We start from the raw sequence: 13,496 nt of genomic DNA on the forward strand, positions 1-13,496 counted from the left end.
ACAAGACGGGAAACGAGACAACCCAGTAGACATGGGGATCCGTCCTCTGGGTTCTTCGTCTTGTACATCTGTGATCCCTGCGGTATACGACGGTAGTCATCACGTCGGCATGGACCTGTCCTTACGGAATCTGGCGGGCAGAACCTTGGTGGTGACCGCCATGTTGGATTCCGGGGCGACAGGCTGCTTCATTGATACAGCGTTTTCCCGCACCTTGGGTATTGACACAGTGACGAAGGCCCAACCCGAACCCGTCAAGGCTGTTGATGGAACGGACCTAACTTCCGGCCCTATCAGGCACCGAACAGAGACCATGACGATGTCCTTCTCAAACAACCACACCGAGTCCATTAGTTTTGACGTCATAGACGCCCCTCAATTTAAGGTGATCTTGGGTTTGCCGTGGTTGGTGAAGCACAATCCCCGCATCGATTGGGTGACCAGAACCATCCACCTAGAATCGGAGCACTGCTGCAGCACCTGTTACGCAAAGGTCGACCTGTCAGGCCCTCGTTTCATACAGGCACACTCGTTGCCTGTAGTAGGCATGGGAATGGTTTCCCAAGGAACCATACCGAAAGAATATCTGGACCTAGCGGAAGTGTTCGACAAGAAGGGAGCCAACACTCTGCCACCCCACCGGTCATTCGACTGCCGCATTGACCTGATTCCCGGCTCCACGTTGCCATGCAGCAGGATTTACTCGCTCACGGAAAAGGGGAACATCCACCTCCGCTCCTATCTGGACGAATACCTGGACAACGGGTTTATTCGTCACTCCAGATCTCCGGTTTCCTCTCCTCTTTTCTTCGTGTCGAAGAAGGAAGGGGATCTGAGGACCTGTATAGACTTTCGCGCAATGAACACCATCACCGTAAAAAAACGGTACCCGCTACCGTTAATCTCCAATCTCTTGGACCAGGTCAAGAACGCCACCATCTACACTAAACTGGACCTACAGGGTGCTTACCACCTTGTCAGAGTCTGGAAGGGAGACGAATGGAAGACCGCCTTCCGGACGAAGTTCGGCCTGTTGGAATACCAGGTCATGCCTTTCGGACTCTGCAACGCCCCCGCCGCATTCCAGTTCTTCATCGATGAAGTGTTGAGAGACTTCATCGACGTCTTTTGTATCGTCTACATTGACGACATCTTGATTTACTCTCAGACCACCGGAGAGCACGTACAACACGTGCGTTCCGTCCTGCAGCAATTGGAGAAACACCGTCTGTACGTGAAGTTGGAGAAGAGCGTGTTTCACGTCACATTTGTTGAGTTCCTGGGGCACATCATCATTCCGGCGGGCATCCAAATGGACAACAAAAAAGTAGAAGCCATCCTGTCTTGGCCTACACCGGAGTCCGTGAAAGGAGTCCAAAGGTTCCTCGGTTTTTCTAACTATTACCGTTGTTTCATCACCGGATTTTCCCAGATGGTGGCTCCCATCACGCGCTTGCTGCGCAAGGGGGTTCATTTTGGTTGGGACCAAAAAGCAGACGACGCCTTCCAGGAACTGAAGAGACGGTTTACCGTGGCCCCAGTCCTGGTGCACCCCGACACCGAGCAACCCTTCATAGTAGAGGCAGACGCCTCTAGGGACGCCATAGGCGGAGTGCTCTCACAACGAAACATCGATACGGGACAACTGCATCCTGTGGCTTTTTACTCCAAGAAACTCCAACCCGCTGAACGCAACTACACCGTGTCTGACCGGGAACTCTTAGCCATCAAGACCGCATTTGAGGAATGGCGTCACTTCCTGAAAGACTCAAAACACAAGGTGACCATCTACACAGACCACAGAAACTTGCAGTTCCTACGATCAGCACGTGCCCTCACAGCCCGACAGCTCCGATGGACCCTATTCTTCAACGAGTACGACTTCGTGATCACGTTCCAGCCGGGGAAAGACAACGCCAAGGCTGATGCGCTGTCGCGGCTGGCTGAATCCGATGAAGACGCCGAAGACCACGAGCCTGTCTCCATCATACCGGAGAAACACTTCCAGGGTATAGTCGCTTCTATGGATTCCATCTGCCAGGCAGAACCAGACAAGAAACGGTCCGATCCCGTGGTCACGACAGGGGACGAAGAAGGCGGGACAAGTGGGAGCGGTTCACGGCGCTTAGGAGACCAAAAACATCTTCATGGGGTACCCGAACAGAAGAAGGCCCTTTACTCGTGTCACGATCATGTCCTCTCTGGCCATCCTGGTCACCACAAAACGCTCGATCTCGTGCGAAGGCTGTTTTGGTGGCCAACGATGGTGACCGATACAAAGAAACACGTGACGAACTGCGCAGTTTGCCTGCTCGGCAAGAACAGATCCGAACCATCGGTTGGCCTTTTGCAGTCTATTCCTATACCTCCTTTTCCATGGCATACCATCTCCATGGATTTCGTGGTTGAGCTCCCGCTCACCAAGACTGGTCACACCACGGTTCTCACTATAGTGGACCACCTCACCAAGATGGCGCATTTCGTACCCTTGACGAAACTGCCCACGGCGGCGAACTGGCCTTGATCTTCGTACAGGAGGTGGTTCGCCTCCATGGCATCCCCTCTGTGGTCATAACGGATCGGGGATCGCAATTCGTGTCCCGTTTCTGGAAGGAGGTATGCAGGATACTCGAGATGGACGTACGCCTCTCCTCAGCGTATCACCCCCAGACCGATGGTCAAGCCGAACGAACAAATCACACCATGGAACAGTACCTCCGCTGTTTGCTGCTTACGGTCGAGAAGGAATGGTCCGAAGTGCTATGGATGGCGGAGTTTGCGTACAATAACAGCAAGCATTCGGCCATCGGCATGTCCCCCTTCTTTTGCCTCCATGGACGTCATCCCCGCACTTTGGCATGGCAGGAGCCTCAGGATAGCCACCTGCCCACCGTGCGATCATATCATGAGACACTACGCAAACTCTGGCAACAGGCACGGTTCGAGCTGGCCAAGGCGAAGGACTCCTACAAGGAGCATGCTGACGCTCACAGACAAAAGGAACCCGCTTATCGCACGGGTGATAGGGTGTGGCTTTCTATTCGGCACCTGAACGTGCATGGGCCCAAGAAGCTGTTGCCTCGTTTTGTGGGTCCCTTTGTTATAGAGAAGGTGGTCAACCCTGTGGCCATGAAGCTGTCGCTTCCTCCGCACATGAAGATCCATCCGGTCTTCCATGTCTCCCTTCTGCGGGCAGTCCAGTCTGGCGGCTCCCTTCCGTCTCCCCCTTCTCCGGTGGTGGTGGAGGGCCATGTTGAGTATGAGGTCAGGGCTATCTTGGGGTCCCGTCGTACCAGGGACAAGCTGTTCTACCTTGTGGACTGGAAGGGGTACGGTCCCGATGAACGGTGCTGGGAGCCCTTGTCCCATGTGCGCCATGCTCCTGTTCTGGTTCGTGCTTTCCATCTGAGTCATCCCCTGAGCCCTTGCCCTGTCTCTCTTTACTGATTTCCGGAGGGGTTGGGGGGGGGGTTCTGTTCTAGGGGGGGTGCTGTCACGGTTCGCGGCGTTGCCGCGGCCGGCCATTCCCGCATACACACATGGGAGCCGGAATATTCACTTCCGGCCGGAAGTCGAGTACCCGGTCTAGTCCCGGGCAGCACAGCACAGAAGCACTTCCGGGGGAAAACGCTTAAACATCGCGTTTCCCGCCGGCTTGTTGCTTCGGATTCCGGATTCCTTGCTGAAGTCCCGCTGTTTGTGACCTGCCCGTCTCTACAGGAGACAAGCCGCGCTGGAGTGCAACTCGGCATTTCGAGACAGCGCTAGTCAGGAGCGCTTGGTTGATCATCACCTGGGTATTTCCAGGACTGCTCCTAAATTGGTTTAGTAACCCTTAAACGCGCAGGAGCGCTTTTGAGGGTGTTTAGTGAACCTGGGTTTTGTTAGAGATTTGCACTATTGGTTTCCCACCGCGCTGGAGCGCAAAAGAGGGAAACAGCTCAGCCTGCATACTTAGGTTGAGTGACTACGTACAGTTGCCGCTATACGCGCAGGAGCGCTTTCTTTTGTTTACACTGGGGTGCAACGCGCAGGAGCGCTTTCTGTTGTTATAGCTTTTGTGATACGCGCAGGAGCGCTTTCTTTAGTTTGACCTCGGGGATAACGCGCAGGAGTGTCATATCCTCGCCTTTCATCGTCGGAGCTGAACCCATCTGGGGACCTGCCTTCCCGGAAGCATTGGTGAGTCCACAGAAGGTTACACGGTCTGTGTGTGTATGTGGGGGTGGTTCCTTTTCGGGTCTGTCTCTGATCCTGCTCTTTCTTGGTTTCCAGTTGACACCGGAACGCCCCGCCAGCTCCACGCTTTCCTTACCCTACACCCTGGCTCCCATCCCTGCGTCCATCTCATCCCTGCTGGGTATTGCCTTCCACGAGGGTCAGGTGGGTACAGGGACGGGTGCTCTTGTCGTCTCTGCGGAATTGCGTCACAAGCAAAGGTAAGACTTGTGGGGCACATGACATTTATAAGATGTTATAAATAAACTACCCATTCCTGCCTATGGGCACACATAGCTTTGCAATAGCGAAAAACGAAATTGCAGTAATTCACTATCAGGGCATGCGACACACATCAGAGCATGTCATACCCTTCACATACAATGCACCCTGCCCACAATGGGTACCTTGGGCATACCTTAGGGATGACTAATGTGTAGTAAAGGGAAGATTTAGGGACTGGCAAGTGTGTGCACTTGCCAAGTTGACATGGCAGTCCCAGACGGCTTACAGGCTCTGCAATGGCAGGCCTGAGCCACATTTTACAAGCTGCTTCTGTGGGTGGCAAAATCAGTGCTGCAAGCCCACCAGCAGCATTTGATTTACAGGTCCTATCCACACACAGTGCGCCTACTAGGGTCTGACAAGTAAATCAAATATGCCAATCATGGAATCACTAATCCATAACATCAATTTACAAAGAGGACATATTCACTTTAGCAATGATCATCAGTGGTAAAGTGCCCAGAGTCATACAACCACCAACAAGTCAGAAAAAATACAGGAGGAAGGCAAAAAGTTCTGGGATGACCATGCAAAAAGGGCCAAGTCCAACAGGAGGTTTAATATCCACAAAGGTACAGAGGATAAGTGCCTTTATATTTTTAAGGAACTCATGGGTAGCATGCAATATCCTCATTAGAAAGAAGGGGGGAATTTTATTCCTTATAATATATGATTTGTCTAATATGCTTCTGAAGGGAGCTGGTATATTATGTGGTGAGGCTGATTAGGCTCCACCATGCACAATTCTCACACTACTCCAAAAATGGTCCTTGGTTTCACAATAATAAATCCTTACTATAAATCCATAGTTCAGTCCTGGTAGTGTGGCAAAGGGCAGTCAGACTCTACTAGAGGATAAAATAACGATGAATTGTATATGAATTTAGATACCAAAATAAACAAGATTAGATACATATAACCCGAGTTATGAATTTTATAGTTCAAATCTTTTTATTAGCAAATTTAAAGATAAAACAAACAGTGGCAGCAGCAGACTCACTTCCCCCAAGAGAGAACATTCTCGGGTATAGTCATGCATAAAGTGCTGATTACATGCTGGCAGAACCCTACTCACCTCCCCAACAGTTTCCCGCCCCCACCTCCTCACCCTCACATAGGAACATTTGAATTGCACAGCCTTGGTTGTGTTCAATGATCTAAAGTTGCTGGTGGCGAGGTCACCTGTGATAAGCGTAACAAGTGAAGATATCTTGGGCATGTTAATTCCCGATATTTCTGTGAGAGCAATGACACATATGGGCTCCACAAGTCCCCAAATGTATTCCCCTCCCAGCCAGGGACATAGCTATCTTCTCCATACCTAGAATGTGCCAGAGCCTGTGTAGCCATGTTGTATGTGTGGGAATTTTGGAAGTACCACAAAGACTAAGGATATTTTGGGTGGCTGCCCCTAGTGCCATGCATGTGACCATGATTTGATCTCAAGTAGTATGTGAGTGGGTTTGGGAGGCCCAGCAGTATATAGTCAAGGAAGCGTGGGAGTTGGGTCGCAGACTTGGTCTCTTCTTTGCCCTCTTGTTGCAGTCTTCACAGATCTGAGGTTCTGGTGTTAGGGGGTCCCTTAAATCCAAGATTTAGAGGAGTTGGGGTGTGGGTGGAAGTAGCCAATGGGCTTCTTGCCCCAGCAGCTAATGTGCCCCTGAGGTGACCACATCTGGGGGTGTAGGTCACCTTTTCTTTCCAGAATCCACCATTCTACCACTTTTAAAAATGGCAGAAGTCTTACTTAGTTGTACAGACCAGGCAGCCCACCCTAGAGGTGTGGCCAGCCGTCTGGGGTGTACATCTCCTGAATACCTAGTCTTCCCACCTGCCCAGGTGCAAGTGTGCATGGGGCAGGGAGAGGGTTGTTTTCTCCTCTAGGTTGCACCCTGCATGCATATCAGAGGTGTTGAATGCTTTGAATCTCACAGCCTAGATGTGCCACTTCACTAGCCATCCTGTTCAGGGAGGAGGTCAGATTCCTATCTTGGCGGCAGCAAGTGCAGGCAGCTAGCCAGAGCACAGGAAAGGCTGGGCCAACCAGGTGGGTAACCTCTAAGGTAGCCACCTGGGCGCATGCCACAGCAACTTCGACACTAGAATCATGTAAGGGTGGGGAGGCACGTTGTTTGATACCAAACATGACCATATTTTGAAGTACCATAATGGAACTGGCAACCTCGAGTGTGCCCGGCTGCCAGCCCATGTTATCCTATAGACCGCTGAACACTTGTAGTGGTGCTTAATGGAAAGGGCTACTATAGGGGCATATAAACTTGCATATATAAGTTCACAACTTTAATATACTACACCCTATATCCTGGGCTTAGGAGGGCTACCTTAAGGGTGACTGGCATATATTAAATGGGTGCTTTGACCTTTCCACACATGGTGCGGCCAAAATCGATTTGAAGCAGTTTGCACTGTCCCTGCAGTCTGCAATGCCTGCTGTCAGCTCTTTACTTGGATCATTCAGGGTGGAACAAGTAGTCTTTCAGGCCCTGGTGACCCCTTTAACACCCACGCCTTGGGTATCCTTCGTACCACATTGCTAGTGACTTATAAGGCGGTTACAGTCCATGCCAATTGGGAGTACCAATTTGCTACATCGTGTTTTAGGGAGAGCGCACTGGCACTGGGGCCTGGGCAGCAGGCTCCAGTGCACATTCAGAGTTATAATCATCAGCATTGGAGAAGAAGTGTGGAGGTGACTATCCAAAAAAGGCACTTTCCTACAGCTTCATATAGCTAACAGTAAATATACTAGAAACATGGAAAATGCAAATTCTCAGTGCAACGTTTTGATGCAGTTTGAAAACCCACTCAATACATTTGCACAGAATTTGAAGATCACTTTCAATATAAGCTGCTTCACAGGTTAAAAAGCAGGAATCCCTTTGATGATGTTTTTAGGTCTCGCCTAGGCAGCGCGCATGCGCTGTCTAGGAGATGACCTTTAGAAATTGGTCAGCTCTTTTCAAGCACTCGTGCTTGTGCGGGAAACATCATTTACAATGCGGTGTTTACACCGCACTACCTTAACAACGCTGCCATTACAACGCAAGTTGTTACTACGACTTGCGCTGGATGGCGCTGTTGGTTAAGGAATATTGTAATTTTATATTCCAACACCTTCCCTACTGTTACGTGGACTGGTGTTGGAATATAAAATTATAATATTACACAATCCGCGCCCTCCAATGCAAGTCGTTGTAACGACTTGCGTTGTAATGGCAGCGTTGTAAAGTACCGCGATCTAAAAGATCGCGTTGTACTGACATACATCCGCTTGTGCTGGCATCCACCTTGTGGGAGTGAGCAGCGGTGCGCTAATTGAAAACAGATGCCCGCGCACCGCTGCTTGCTCACGCAAGGTGGATGCCAGCACAAGCACGAGTGCTTGAAAAGAGCTGTCTGCATTTGCCTGCTCGCTGTCGCTTTAACTCACAAGGGTACATCATTATTGAAGATCACAGGCAAGTAATGAGTTCATTTTTTAAACCCGTCTGAAAAATGTAGTGCCATCCCACATATCATCCATAGAGGTCAGCATACACCCTGATATTGTACTCTTGCACATTCGTTTTATCAAGTGGCACAGCTCACCCCAAGGCAATGCTTTGTACAAGCCTAACTAAACATCTTATCCAGTGTGGATTTTTAAAAGCAGCCGAATCCTGGTCTGTCAAAGAGTAATAGTTTGTTTAAATGTGTTATAAACATTCCATCTCTGAAGACCTCCTCAGTAGTGTACTTACATTTAACTATTTGCATTTCCAAGTACTTTTTTGTTGTAACTCGCAGTAATGTACTGTTAAACTCCTATGCGAAAGCTTAGAGTGTAGATATTATCGTATTATTTCACACAAAGAAACTTAAAGCCTTGTACAGAGACGGGCGGTGGTGTGTCGCAGCTCGAGCGCCGCAGATCCTCAGTCATTGGGCCTGGTTCTGCTCTTTAACCTGGGGCTGTGTTGGTGCAGCTTTGTGACCCGGTGTCAACACAACACACGGGTGACAAAGCGAACAGGGTTACCTTTGCTCAGAGTGTGCTCTCGGAGGAGCCAAATGTAGCTGTCACCTAATACTTGCTTGTTAAGGTATCCAATATAGAACAAAAAGTTAGCTCAGCAAATACACTTTTTCTTTTGCTTCCTGGGACTTGCGTCCAGGGCACCAGGAGTTATGCGAGTATGGGGCTGCAGCGTTTTCTGCATAATTATTCATTTGCAGCATGTGCCACATAATCTATCATCTTCATAATCTTCAGATTTTAACAAAAAAAAAATCTGGTTCACACAGATCACGTTATTAAAAGTGCAGCCGTATGTACTGTTGCACAGTGGACGGCCCTTTGCAAAGGTTAACTGGTCACCTTTCCTTTTCTTATTGCTATATTTGGGTGTTCAACAGGTAATAATGAGGTGCAACAAATGCCCAAAGAGTGTTAAAAGTGTAAAAAGTCTAAAATAACGAAGTAATACTACCACAAAATCCGCCACCAGATGCCGTATAATTTCATGCTTGCTAACATTGTGAGCAGAAAGATAGATGATTTTTCACATTTTAAAATCATTCATTATTATAATGAGGATATGACTGAAAATTACATCTAACACCTTTGGCCTGATGATGACATCGGATTTCATGCTCTGGAACCTGGATCAGAGAAAGATTCCAAATGGCTTCTGACCAATATGACATCAAGAAAATTCAATGTCATGACATGGAAGGTTGATTTTTATGCACATTGTCAGTTTCAACCTTGCCAGCACTTCTCTTCCACAGAAACTATGCCTGAACGGTGCAGTGATGCCAGTTAGTAAGTCCAACAGCAGCATCTGCAAGGGGTGTATTTCAGAACACAGCCTAGAAGTATTGGAAATTCTCTTCTTGTTAAGATTGGAGCTGCTTTTAGTACTGATTAGACCTGAGCAGGCTTCAAATTAAGCCTCAAGCCTACCTCCAGTGAGGCCCTCGAAATAGAGAACGTTTCCGGTACCAGCATGCCCCTGGCTTCTCTCCTGTGAAGCCCCGAGTACACTGTGGTGCAGGCCTCAGAAATCTTTGTCGGAAAGCACCGGGGCACAATAAACCTGAACACCCAGAACCAGCATGTCCTACAGTCCCAAGCCTATTTCCAATGGGTTCATCATGGTACACAGTGGTCTTTCCTTGCAGCATTAGGCAGGCTTCTTGTCTCTGAGGCCTTGAGTGGGTCATTAGCTCTCACAGGCCCTGTCCACCTGGTCGCTCTCCTGTGAGGCCCCTGACCACAGGGACCCTTCTATGTCTACCAGCAGGCTCATAGGTCGACAAGACAGTCCAGACACAGCGCCTCTTTCATAGCTGCAGGGTTTCAGATTGCTATGTGTGTCATTTACATAATTTTAGTGCAATTATGAGTAACAATTCAACGACTATGAGTAGTGACACAGAACATTGCTCCACCCTGGTATATCAAGTCAGGGAATCTTGGGATTGGAAACTGAGCTTCATTCTATTCAAAGAGAAAGAAATGGAATACATAAAATATATTACAGATCCCAGTCACAAACAAGAAAAGAAAATTAACAAATGAAAAGAAAAGAACGAATCGGCATTGCCCTAGATATTCTGTTTACATCAATAATCCGAGACGGACTACTTTTGGAACCTTCAGACTGCTTTTCCATACTGCCCTGTCACGACACACCTTTTCATCTCCCCGACATCCTTCCATCGTGCTAACATTCATACCTTGCCTGAGCTCTTTCCTAAACAAGCATCATCACCTGTTCATGTGGTGGAGCTTCAACTTGGTCAACTACTTACTCAATTTCCTACATAACACCTTGAGATCACTATATTTTCAATTGTATCCCTTTTTTCCCCTCAAACGTACTGTCAAGCTCTGCCTCCAAATTCCTTACTACATCCAGTCAACCAAACTCAACTCTACACAGTACAGTGCTGCTCCTATGGCACACATTCACATTATTCTGTTTTAGTTTTTTTTCTAAGATCAGGGTATGCTCAATTACACATTCCGAGCTAACCATCTGCCCAAAAAACAAGCATTGGCATAGCCAATAGATCTCGCCTTTGGGACCTTATAAGTGTTTAGTTATCCAGCACAGTATCCTTGGCGCAACAACATCAACCGTTGTATGGCTCAACATTTATAAGGTCCCAAAAGCGAGACCTATTGGCTATGCCAATGCTTGTTAGAATTTATCAGTAAAAGGAAAGTCTGCAAACCCAGGAAACAGTTACTTCTTCATCAGCATCTCTGAAAATGTGTCTCAAGTAGAATCATATGATTTCAGCACAGATACATCATCAAATAGGGTACTACTAGTCACAGTTCTAGTATGTTTGCCTTTGTTTCTTATCAGAGAGCTCCCGCCTGCCTTTATTGCACTTGCTGAGAAATATGTGCCAGCAGTGTCTTAGAGAGTTCTATAATGTCAGCAGACGCTGGTGAAATGCAATAGGTGGTACTGTAGAGGGCTGACTAGTGATGTGTTTAGGTCAGACTTGACAGTGCACCTGTCTGACAAATCCAATGAAATAAGAACGTTTCAAGACGCAGTAGAGAGTGAACAGGGCTTTGTCGTCAAAGCTATGCTGATCTTCTTCCTTTCAGCAGCTTTTTGATCGGAATGTGTAAACCCTCCCCCATTGACCCCCCCCATCCCCCCCACTCCCAAAAGATTGCTTGCACAGGGGTCCTACTGGCTCCAGAGGGGTTCCCCTCCTCTACAAAGGTCGCAGCATTCAAAATAATGACGGGCAAACTGTAGATAATGTTGCATGTTAGCAATGTGAGCACTGTGTTAAACTGGTTCATCGTCGCTTCTCTCACAGTATTGCCGTCTGTCTCTTTACCGCTGATCGCACGTTACTCAAGGGAGGCAGGACAACATGGGCGAAGTAGAGTTATGTATTCACAGAAAGTGCGACAGGCAGTCCTGGCTCCTTCCCTGCTCCTTCCTTAATCTCAAAGCATGTCACAGTGATCTTGGCACCTTTTCAAATTGCTCAGGCAGTCCCAGCTCCTGCTCTGCCCCTCGCTCCTCGCTGCAGCTCGTAGTGGACCTGATACCTTCGCTGTCCCATCATCCTTCTTGCCGCAACCCAACCAGTTCCTGCTTCCTCTGATTCATCATTGCTGTTCTTACTTTCAGTAGTGGTTTGCTGCCAGCAATGCTTTTGTGAGGAGCCTACCCCTTTCTGTCTGTACTTCCAACAATACTTCACCTTCTATCCTGAATATTTCATCAACACCACCACTACCATCAACAGCGGCACAACCACCACCATCACCCCCAATGTTACTACAGTTACCATTGCCACCACCATTCCTACCACTATTACTGATACCACATTACTACCACCATTACTACCACTGTCATTACCATTACTACTACTACCACCATTACCAAGCTAAATTATCACTAGCTCCAATGCTACCAACACTACTATCATCACTATCATCAACACCACCCATGACCATTACACCACAGTTAGTTCCATCAACATTACTATTACCACCACCGCATTCCACCACTACAACAATTACCACCACTACTATTACCACCAATCCCATCACCATTAGCAGCAGTAACATTACTACCACAATTACCACCACCACAACCATTACTATTACCTCCAGCACCGCCATCATCCCACCACCATTACCACCAACACCGTTACTAACATTACTACCACCACCACCACCACCATTGCCACCACCACAACCATTACTATTACCGTCATTACCAGCACCACCATTCCCACCACCATTAATACATACACCATCATCATAATCAGCCCCACCCCCACTGCCACATCCATAACCACACCAATATGACCTTTACCACCACCACTATTTCCAACATTACCAGCATGACCACCACATTACTTTCACCATCATTATCACCACTATTAGCACAAATTAGCATTACCAGCACCATTATCACAATCAGCACCTCCACTGCCACTAATATTACACCATCACCATTAACATCACCACCAGTATTACCACCGCCATGACCACAACCACGAATACCATCCCCTCACCACTGCTACTCACACTACCATTACTCCTAACACCAACATAATTACCATCACCAACATTACCACCCCTACTTCTACCACCATCACTGCTACTGCAAACACCATCACCTTTGCCACCACCATTACCTCTACTAGCATCACCAGAACCGTGAGTACTATTACCAACAAAACTGTCACTATAAGCACCATTAACATCATTGTCTCTACCATCACCACTACTATCAGCACCACCAGTAATACTACATCTACTCCTATCACCACTGTACTCAGGAGATAAGATTTTTTAGCGCTGGGATACCCCCGGGTGACTACGCGCTCTACAAAAAAAAAATAAAAAAAAAATAAATAAATAAATAAATCACCGTCAACACCAAGACCACTGCAACCACCACCGCCATGTTTAAGTTTGTCTGTGTGTGTAACAGCATTTTGTGTTTGACAGTGTTTTTCCTGTCTTTAACTGGCTTCATGAACAATAGAAATGGGTGTAACCTACATACTAAAGAATGGGTTCCTACTTTCACGGTGTTCCAATGGTGTAAACAGACACAAGGAGATGTAACCCAGACATTATAAGATGTCCGATGAGGCTTCTGGTCAAAGCACTGTTCTGCACTAAACCTTAACTCAGGACCTATCTTATTCCTCTTCCTCCAAAGTTCCTCTTTCATCTGCCATGTGGCAATTCCACAGACATAACATCTTTGTTCATGCCCTCGCCTGACCTGCTCTATTGCCCTAGACTCTGCAGCTGGCAGTCTCCTTGGCATTTTGGGCACCATTCCAGCTTCCCAGGTCATTCTTCTGTTTAAGTCTGTTCTTCTGCCTACAACTACTATTTAGACACCGTGTATAACTGGATAACTAGCAAAAAGTACTGTGTTTGCCCAAAGAAATTCCTCAACAATACAATTGAGTCTTCTGTTTAG

The 13,496-nt window shown here is 47.7% G+C and overlaps 1 protein-coding gene across 1 annotated transcript in view; it reads right to left on the reverse strand.

The window, feature by feature from the left end:
• PLEKHH2 (pleckstrin homology, MyTH4 and FERM domain containing H2) overlaps positions 1–13,496 on the reverse strand; it is a 666,795-nt gene that overhangs the window by 240,837 nt on the left and 412,462 nt on the right. The gene's annotated exons all lie outside the window — the stretch shown is intronic.

This window comes from Lissotriton helveticus, chromosome 6 (genome assembly GCF_964261635.1).
Source record: "Lissotriton helveticus chromosome 6, aLisHel1.1, whole genome shotgun sequence".
Lineage (NCBI taxonomy): Eukaryota > Metazoa > Chordata > Amphibia > Caudata > Salamandridae > Lissotriton > Lissotriton helveticus.